The sequence below is a fragment of the Papilio machaon genome, chromosome 25, assembly GCF_912999745.1.
Source record: "Papilio machaon chromosome 25, ilPapMach1.1, whole genome shotgun sequence".
In the NCBI taxonomy this organism is placed as follows: domain Eukaryota; kingdom Metazoa; phylum Arthropoda; class Insecta; order Lepidoptera; family Papilionidae; genus Papilio; species Papilio machaon.
Genome location: NC_060010.1, coordinates 76,164 through 84,978, shown reverse-complemented (window position 1 = coordinate 84,978; position 8,815 = coordinate 76,164).

The following is an 8,815-nucleotide window of genomic DNA, read 5'->3' as shown; positions in this document are numbered from 1 at the left end:
TCATAAAGTTATTGTTTATATAATGTGTGATTCTTTGGTATTCGTTATTATCTGGGTTATGAGTTAAGAGAATTAAGTAGTTGTTAACTTTGTAGTCAAGTTAAAGTCTTAATTTTAAGTTGTTGCTGTCTATGGCTACAGTTGGCGACTAATCAAGTTAAAGTCTTGTCACTTCATCGCCTTTTACCATTAGCTAAATAATGTACTCGTACATGTGGTAAATAGGCCTGGCCTATTCTCTCTACTACAATGATCAGTTCAAAAATATTAACTGTATACTTAATTTTATGCAACGTGTGACCTCGCCATAGTAAATGATAGTCACGGATGTTCGTATAATACGTCACGGTAATGTTGTTGCTCCCCCCCCCCCCCTCGCTCCCACTACAAGGCAAGCAACAGATTAATGCTTATATACAATGTAATCATTTAACTCAACGTAATCTAGAAGTTAGGTCCTTTTTTCTGTCGTAAATTCACCTTTCCCGTTAGTCGTGTGACTGCAACCAAAGGATTCAAAGTTAACTATTAATCTTTTGTATTCTTTACATAGGTAAATCTTCAATCTAATTAATATTCTTAATTTGGTAAGTAAGCGGCTCAGTAATTAGCGGCGACACGAGAAGCGCGCGTTAGACCCCCCCCCATAGCCCCCTCCCATCCCCCCATCAGTGGACATTTAAATTGCACTCGTTAGTACTAATATGTGTTTCATATTCATTACGAGTGATTAATTTTGTCAGAAAAGTACGACTGTGCGTTTTGAATTCTTGTTGGTTTTGTTTTGAATAAACGTTAAATTCTTATAAGAACATAAACTAGTACAAAAATGTTGGTTTCTGTTACGTGTTAATGTAAATAATGAATGGAACATTCAATACTAAAGGTAAAATAAAAGTCTTACAAATCGTAGATTGCGATTTTACTAGCTCCATCTACTGTTGAGTATAAAAATTAATCGTCTAAGATGAGGTCAACAAAGAAATTTAAATTATATACTTTAATATGCAATAGATTGACGCTTACCTAATTTTTGAACGATTTTATTTTTTTTTAACGGTTTTAAGTAAATCCTATTAGATTTATTTTAATTTGTATATTTTCCAAAGAACAATATATTAGTTCTGCTACTCCCCGCCGCAGCGCTAACGTCGCTGCCGATTTTTAATTACAGCGGGCCCGGGGGCGCGGCGACGACAATTTGCAAGTCAAAGCCGCTGAAAAAACCCTAAAACACCCGACACACAGCCCTTTGGCGCTTACTGAGGACAGCGAGAACCACAGAGATAGTAACTTTTTTATTATTAAATTAATATTTTTAGAATTGTATAAAATCTTGCTAGAATTATCTTTTTGTCATATTCCTGTGAACCAGTCTGACATAATGATATAAATATAACCTAACGATTTGGGTTAAATAATTTTATTTTTTTACTTTAAAGTCTTGGCAATAGAATATTTGTAAAATTTAAAAAAGAACCTAGACCAGAGAAATAGGAATTAAGAGATTTAGTACTTTTTTAACATTACATTTTTTCTATAATTCTTCGCTTTTTCGCTTTTGGTAAAATTATACCAAAATTATAAAATTATTACATTATACAAAATTAGTTTTCGTTTGACTTTTCAACTTATAAGTACGTATTTAACGCACTAGCAGGGAACCTGTATGAAGATTTTAAATAAGTTTGTTGCACCGAACTTCATTGAAACTTGATAGAGTAATCATTATCTACCAAACCGCTTTCTGCCAAACTAGCAATCTTAAGTAAAAAGCATCATTATCTTCTCTCTTAACTTGTGGTGGGCTCTGAGCTTTTCGGTGAGAAAATAGTACATGAGTTTAAGAAGACAAGGACGAATATCCTCTCTATGTTTCCACTGTTCCCTTGCTGATCTCTCTTGGAGGTGAATTTCGTTAGCTCTCATTTGTTTTGTCGTAATTGCCCGAGATATGAGGCTCTATCGAGTGCCCCCGCCCCCGCCCCCGCCCGCGCGCCCTCCGCGGACCGCCCCGATACTTTATTGGATTGCTTTATTGGCTCTTGATAGCAAAACGAGTCTATGTAACCGCATCGTTAGCTCGCCGCCGCCGCGCGTAGCCCTTTGCGTTTACTTTGCGCAGATTTTGCTCGGTCTTGTTGGGGTAATAATTTGTTGACTCAAATATTTCTGATTAAATTTATATTACGTACCATTTGGTAGAGCCTTCACATTTGAAAGAATGTACTTATCGTATTTAATCACTCGTAATTGACTGGTCTATATAAAATTAGTGTCTAACTTTAATCCCGAATTATATTTTATTGAGCAAAGTACAAGGCTTTATAGTCAAGCTAATTAAAGTTAAAAAGAACAAACTATTTTTCTTTTTATTACTACACAAAATAATGTAAAACAATTAAGGCGATAATAATCGGTAAAAAAAAACTTTTTACATTAAATAAGTAGATATAACGCCATCTAACATGCCAACGCTTAAAAATTAAAGTGTTGGGTGGAAAGCGCCATCCAGCGGCTGGTAGACTAAACTTTTAATATTAAATTTGTTCATCAGATGGAAAGTTTTTAAATTATACTTATTTTTGTAAGATTTTATAACTTAATAAGTTCTTGTAAGATTTCAATTAAAAATTTTCAAAATTATAGTTTGAAAATGTTAACAGTACCACGACAAAAATATTATTAAAAGTTTTCTCAATTTTTCTTTTTCAAAACATAGATGTCGCTATTTTTTAAACTCACAGAATGTTGAAGTATTTAAGTAAAATGATCATCAATATAAAAAAAATATAAACTAATCAAAACTCCAACTAAACCATATTTGAAATAAATAAATATTTTTTAAATATGCTGAATGACCTCGAACATGTTGTGCTCGTTACTTTGCAATTTAAAAATGTTGTAAGCTATTTTGTCCAACTGAAAATAAAATTCTTTCAGACACGGTGTTGCCGGAAAACAAGTGATTAATAAAGTCCGCTATTGTATTTATCTAAATAGACATTTTATATTGTTTTGTTTTTCTAAATTATGTTATACGCGTTTTTAATTGTGGTTTCATTTAATAATAGTTTAACTAACTACTTAATTTAAATTAACTTTGATCATTTCTCTAATATTGTTTGTTTAATTGCTTTACTTACATAGATAGTTTTGTATTTTAATATTTGATTGTTTACGCACCGACACATTATACAAGTTGTGTTTATCTGTAAGTGAAATTACATGTTACCTGAAACCTATTGTAATAGTATCTAAAAGTGATGTATGAACACATGTACATTTGCTGATGAACCAAATAAATAGTCACGAAAATCCTTTTACCAATTTTTTTGGAATTCCACATTTAAAAACAAATTGAAACTGAAAGATAAGTAAACATTAGAAACTCAATAACTTTCCGGACTCGAGTTTGAGTTGATTCAATGTATCAGTATCGCTGCAGGAAGTCACAATAAAATACATTTGCCTCGCAAATGAGCGGCGCCTCGTCCGCCCGCCACAGCCTACAGGAACAGTAGGAACACTTGCTAGTCACAAACTCACAAACTACTTAAATCTTGTTGGCGGATAATGATCGTTAAATAAGAATAGTGTAAGACTCCAGACACCTCATACAGCGGATGAAATGCTGAATCATAGACAATCCTTACCACCCAGTTTTCCATGAGAATTCTATCGTGCACTGTACAGTGACATCGTGAATGTTCTGTCGTGGCTACACTGTGGTACATCTTGCGGCGCAGTGAGCGACTCTTTAGCAAAGTTTGTTATTAAAAATGTTGGAGGTTGTTGTCGGCGGGGGGTCGGCGGGGGGTCGGCGGGGGGTCGGCGGGGTTCGGGGGGTCCAGGGGGCTAGGTAGGGGGGTCGGGGGGGGGACTGTAAGCTGCATTGGCGGTGTTTGCGTTGCCGCCACCGCTGTCGACTTGTTTTAACTCGCAAATTTGTAATGAAAATTGAGGCAGAATCGTTCAATTACAAAGGGAATTTATTTTTAATTGCGTTACATTTCATTGAAAATGTATTAATATATTTTATATTTATCTTTCGGATTGCTGAGGAAACATTAATTATTCAATGTATTGATTGATTCGAGATATTATCAATGTTGAAATAATTTCACAAATGAAAATTGAAACATGTATTATTAGAAGAGGAGTTCGAGCTCGGTATCTTTTACACAGAACAAACTCGCACAAAACGTATCCGCCTCAGTGACGCTGTAGACTAACAGAGACGAGCTGAGCCATGTGGTACAAGTGAACACGAGTGGACTGAGTCGCTGGACAAACTGAGTGACTGAGCGATTGAATGACTGAGTGGCTGAGCGACTGAGCGACTGAGCAGCTGAGCGACTGAGTGACTGAACGTGCGGGCTAATGCGGCGACCCCCAAACGACAATTTAATAAAGAAAGCTAAAGCCGCGCTCCGCAGTAATAACGTTTGTAAAAATATCCGCAGACACACTGTTAAGGCGAAGCCACGCCGCGTATGTAAATACAATTTTGTCTCATTTAATTCTTGATACGTGAAGTTATTCGATAAGAAATTTTACATTGCACTTGTTCCAAGTACAAGATATCTAAATGACGTGTCTGTTAAGCGCAATAGTGCGACTCAAGATGGCTGACGAATCCGAACTCAGTTTTAAGAGAAATTTGCTTGTATCTGTCTTTTAATTGTTGTATGTAAATTGTCGTATATGGACAGTAGTCACTTAGTTCTTATTTTAGGCATATCAGATGATCGCTTGCGCGTTTGCCAACATTAATTTAAAAAAAGACAATATAAGGGAATTTAACAGACAAAAACGAATCGTAGTTCATGTAAAAACTTGGCCTTAACATGGCAGGGTGCGGTCTCATAGAGTTTTATTTGTACGTCGCCTTAACCCGCGCGCGCCGCCAATATTAAATTCTGCGAGCACCCCCCGCACCCCCCACACACCCCCCGCGCCCCCCACACCCCCCGTCATACACACCCACACAAACAGCAACTCTCTAGAATTACATTATGTGTTTGTTGTGTACTGTACTGTCAGCGCCATTGCTTACTTTGTTCTCGACTCGTCTATAATCTTATTTTGATTAGTTATCATTATACAATTTGGGTAAAAACTTTATTATTTGACAATTATCAAATTTGATAAAAACTGGTTCCTTGAACAAATTACATTAAGTCAAGGAAAGTATCGTAAAATGTCCGGATATCGCTGTAGAGTTGATTGTAAGGAATTAGACGAGAACATTTGCTTAGGATGTTTGTTTCCGCAAACAGCTGCACGATGGCGCTGCGGGCGGGCGGGCAGGAACAAACTCCTTGAGACGTCCCGCCCGTCGTCGTGCAGGACTTGCAAATACTCAGCTAACTACATACACAAACAATCGAAGGCTACAAAGTTGATAATGGAAACGGAAGTGTTTGCGGAAGTTTTTAAACGCTTTTATTTAAAAAAATATATACAAATTTAATTTGTTTAGTAAGAGCACACGCATAGTTAAATTAATACTGTGTTGATGAAAGTTCCCCTCGCCTTAACCACCATAGACTACAAATGGCGTTACCAATGATTATTTTGACAGTTCTTATTTAATTGTAGGCTATTTGATAACAGTATCACCGTCAGACGGCAGCAGGCCAGGCCGCGCGCCAGCACTGCTGCCTGCAGCACCTTCTGCCGCGCTCTCATATTATCACGATTAAGTTCCAATAGTTTGTAATTTAAGATAGATTGGACAAAATTACGTAGTACGTTAGAATTCCATTTGTTACGTGAATTGTAAAAGAGCGCTACACTACACCTGCGAGATTTATACATTCTCACAAGTGAATCATTGCCATTTATATCTTAAAAATAATTACCAATTATAATTGTTTACTTAACAAGTTTATACAAATACTAATAGAATGTTATCACAGATTATAAAAGCGTAAGTTATTCATTCATTCTACAATAGGTCCTTTAAAATACATATTGTATTGAAAATTTTATTTCAACAACAAAAATGTACTTTATTATTATAAAGATAAAAGCAATCGTGAGATTACTTTGTTAAAAAAGGGGTAAGCAGTGCTAATGTAGCATTACAATGGGATTAAATGTTGTATCTCTATTATTTAGGATTTTTTCTATGTTTCAATGAGTACCGTGTGAGGGGACGCGAGGGGGGCACGAGGGGGGGTGAGGGGAGATTAGAAGAGCCCCTTTTTTGTATCTGTGTCAAAGAAGCTTTACGATTACACAAATCACAGTCGTTGAGTGAGTCAATTGCTTGTTCATTTCAAAGTAGGTTAAGAGACGTTAACAGAATGAAGTAAAATGACAAATTTATAAAACCACTTATTTAAAAAATATTTCATGTGCGGTAAATCTTACTAATATTATAAATGCGAATGTTTAGATGGATGGATGGATGGATGTTTGAAGGTATCACCAGAACGGCTCAACGGATATCGATGAAATTTCGCATAGATGTAGAACACAGTCTGGAAGAATACATAGGTTTCGTATTATGTGTTTTTTTAATTCCGCGCGGACGTAGTCGCGGGCGGCAGCTAGTATAATAATAAAAGTAAAAATACACTTTTTATTACAGTAGAATAAAGAAATTCATCACAAGAAAATGAAAAGCATCAGATTAAAAAAATGAAAATATTGTTATCTCTGTTTTGTCAAAGATAATGAGTGGGATATGTTTTAAACAGGTGATTTTGGTCTCAGAAACCAACGATAAATAAAGTAAATATTTAGGTAAGAATAAAAATGTGAAATATATTAGGTAAGAACTTAACTAAGTATAATTTATGTAATCGAAAAGGGAAATACAAGGCACAGTTTTTTAATAAAATCCGTCACAAAGTATTGACACTATATTTAAACAATAGTTGTTCCAACAAATGCTATTGTATTTTATAAAAACTCATTCTATTACAAGCTTCCTCTAAAAATTACACAAACTATTGTCACTTACATTTGCATTGTTAAAAAAGGAAAGTAAACAAAAAATTGTTAAAAGAGATAATGTGTTTATAAGATAGGTATAAGTTTGGTGCGAAGTTTGTTCGGAGCCAGTCTGGCCTACCTGATGTCAGGATTAGAATTCGGTTTGTAACATCGATTCTAAAATCTAAAATAACTTGGCTTTAAAGTTGTTAGTCAATTAATATGTCTTCCTGTTCATTTTAGTGACTCTTAATTTTATAGGAACGACTAATATTTATATGTCATTAGTATGGTTTATTTATATAAGTTTATTGTTTATAATCCACACTGACCTTTACATTCAACTGAACAGTATATGAGACGTTGAGTACTTATTTGATTTTCACCATTTTGACGTTGACGGTTGCGTTTGGTAGCTTTGTTGGAAACTAGAACTAATAGTAGAGATACAATTATTTGACCGTAACTTCAATTGGCGCTTTCATGTGGTCATTACAAGCAGAGACCTGTCCAGCAGATATTTAAGGTAGAAAGTCTTAAAAACAAACTGAAATTAAAACAATGCAATGACACTGAGGATGGTGTGGGATTTCTGAGTCTGTGTGACGTCACGGCGAAATAAATATTGAAAATAAAAGTGATCAAATACTGAAAAAAGTGGAATTAGAAATTTCTAATTTCAATTTATAATACATTTATAGAAATAAAATCGCGAGAACCAACTAGCGTAAACGATCTCCCGAGCTGATTTCAGTGAATTAAAATATTTCACCTTTGATCGTACAGTTTGCTTCACGAGAGCTTATTAAATTATAATATCCATAAATTATAATAGAATTCCTGTAACAATCAAAATGACAAAGTAATGTTTGGAACTAAATAATTCGTGAGAGCCGAGCGGAGAGCGGGGATCAGGGAGATGGGAGCGGGGGCGGGGGCGGGCAGAATGGGCCCGATTGTGACGAAACGCTTTGAACTTTCGGCCATTGTCACCGCTCGCGAAACGAGCAGCGATCGCTCATTCAAATCGAATGTTATTAAGTGAGAAATTAATAAAAAGGCTTAAAGCTAACTCCGGCTCGTTGAGCTCGAATGCGGGGCCGCGCGCGACAATACGTCGCGTCGACGGCGCGTCAATTACATTCATCTGCGCTTTGACATCGCCGCACATTCCTCCGATACCTCCCCTGGCTACCCCGCCCCACACCCCACTTCCCTCCCCCGACTCCACGCCCGCAGGTTAATAATGATTATTAATATAGTTTAGAGTCGTTAGTTGTAAATGAAGCGACCGACAACTTGTCTAATAACGACGCGAGCAAATAGCAGCGGTCGGGCGTAGACCAGGAGCCCGCGTTACATAAATTTATAACAAATATCCTTATCATGTACAAATTTCATTTGTTCAATTTTACTTGTTTTAATAATCTTCTTCCAAGTTATCAATAAATCTACTGGTGCATTTTATTCCTGCAATGAGACAAGCATTATACAAACTCAACTTTACAAAAAACTTACAGACAATGTCAAGAATAAAAAATCATTCCTAAAAATCACAGCTTTTATAATGTGCCACAGTTCGTTTAGTTACATCTGAGTGAAAACTAAAAGACTTCAACACGACTTCTCGAACCTCGTTGTGTGGTCAACATTGACGTATCGTATTCTAAAAACCATTGCTATTTGTCTGATGATAATTTAAAAAAGAGCAGCGTGTAAAATAAAGGTCGAGATTATTATTAAATTAGCATTATTTACTAGCACGTTTAATATGAATCATTCAATATCGCTAATGGCTCTTAGACTACAAAATGGTGTAAGCATAATATCGCTGGCTGCAGGCGAGGCGACGCTCTCTGCCGTCGTC